The sequence below is a fragment of the Malurus melanocephalus genome, unplaced genomic scaffold, assembly GCF_030028575.1.
Source record: "Malurus melanocephalus ecotype Western Australia unplaced genomic scaffold, MMel_1.1 scaffold_47, whole genome shotgun sequence".
NCBI classification, from domain to species: domain Eukaryota; kingdom Metazoa; phylum Chordata; class Aves; order Passeriformes; family Maluridae; genus Malurus; species Malurus melanocephalus.
In genome coordinates, this window is record NW_026623279.1 from 3,114,093 (window position 1) to 3,116,249 (window position 2,157).

Sequence of the window (2,157 nt, forward strand, 5' to 3'; positions counted from 1 at the left end):
GGCCCCGGCACGGCCCCGGCACGGCCCTGGCCTGGCCGCGGGGCGAGGGGTGCGCGGCGGCGCCAGCGATGAATGAAAGTTGCGGGAGCGCGGCGGCGGCGGGGGAGGCAGGTCCCTCCACCCCGGCCGGGGAGTGCCTCTCCGTTGCCCTCTCCGCTGCCCTCTCCGTTGCCCCCTCCACTCCACTCCGCTCCAGTCGCCGCCGCACGGAGCGCGGAGTTGCTGCGCGGAGTTTGTCATGCAGCCCTGCCCTGCGCGTGTCAAGCGCTCCACGAGGGAGAAGGGAGAGCAGGGAGCGGGGCCGGGGTTCGTCGCGATGCTCGCGTGTGTTTTAGCTGGAGAGGAAGGGGGCCGAAACGTTGCCGGCTGCACTTGGAAATATCTCGGGTACCTCACTGAGGGTCTTGGCTGGGAAAGAGGATAAGCATTGTCGTGACATGTTCTTTCATTGCAGATTTAGTATGAAACACACCAGAATCTCTCATATGTTATTTTCGAAAATAAAATAAAAAGGGCAAGTGTTATTCCATATGTTAAAATATATCAAGTAGCATTAACACTGCTCCTTTAGAAAACACCTCCCATATAAAAAAAAAAAAAAATACACAAAATGTTCTAAATAAATTTTCCCAATGTCTTGTTTATGGTCAGTGTATCTTCAGCATTCCTAGGAAAATACTTAGTGAATCTTAACATTTTAGCTAGTTTTGTGCTTCGTTGCTTGTGAATTCAGTTCCATGCGATTTTTAACAGCTCTCAAGACTGCAGTAATAGGTGAAAGTGATTTGTCTTTCATTAGACGGCAAACCCCAGCAGGGATGACTAAGCCTTCAGCAAGGTGCAGTTTGGAAATGCTCAAGGGAGTCTATCGTTTCTTCCATATGGCTGGGTCCAGCTGAGTCTCTTCATCCCTGGGGTCTCTGCTGCACAATCCCCGCAAGAGGCTTACTGTCTCTTTTTGCCCGTTACCAAGAGGACAAATTCTGTTCTCAGAAATGCTATTCTAGAGCCGAGTTAATCTGCTGAAGTGRAAGCCAACAAAGTTACTCCTGACTTCTCTTACTGTAGAATGTAAGCCCAAATTAAAATTGCTAAAAATGCACATGCCTATAAAAGCTTTATAGTTTCGATCCATTTGTTTAGACAATGCTCAGTACACATGATTGTTGCACTGTTTTCAAATGCTGATAATGGAATCTTTGGTCTTACAGAGATCCAAAGATAGTCCAGTTTTTGCATTAATACAGGAAGGAGAATTCAGTGAATGTAAGGGGTGTACATCTGCTTCCGTGTATAAATTTCTTATCACTCTTTTATCCCATTTAGTTGTTGTAAGTCTTTACAAAGGATTTCAAAAGGAATTTCCAAGTTTCTAGCAAGCAACGGAAAAGAAAAAAAAAAAAAAAAAAGCCCTTATTCTAACATATTGCTTTTATGCCTGTACTAAAATCCTCTATCATATAACTCCAGGCAGACAAAAACCAGAAAATACAAATGTTAACCATTCCGTACTTTTCATAATTTGTTTCAAGTTCTAGCAATTCACTTAGTGCTGCAGAAGACACAAAGAAACAATGAATCTTTTTAATATAGTAATTCTCAGAAAATCTAAATCAATTCTTAGAGCATTACATGTTGCTGAACTACTTTATGCAAACCTGATTCAAAATCTAAATTGGTCTTAATTTAATATACTTTATTTTCAAAGAGAAGTATACTAAGTATAAGAAAGATCATTTTTCATTCCTTTTGGGGCGGTTCATTGATTTTTAACATGTCCACCTTTGAAGCATACCTTTCAGTCATTCAGATTGATTTTCCTGAGTGTTTTGCCTCCCAGCATATTGAAACTCTCTCTTTGTGATCTAAACACTTCCGTGGGAGAGCTCCCAATGTCTGGATTTGTCCGAAGACGAGGCCTGTCAGATGCACTCTGGTATCATTGCTGGAATACGAACCTCATCCTGCAGAGCACTCTGTGGCTGCAGAATTAACTGTCAGCCACTTCCAAAGTTTTGAGGGAAAATATTCCCATAGAGGAGGAAGCTGGGCAAAAATTTTAACAAGAAGATATATTAAAAGAAAAACAGTTAGAAATATTCATCAGTTGAAGAGCAAGAATATTGCTACAGCTATTTCAGATAATTCTGACAGCAG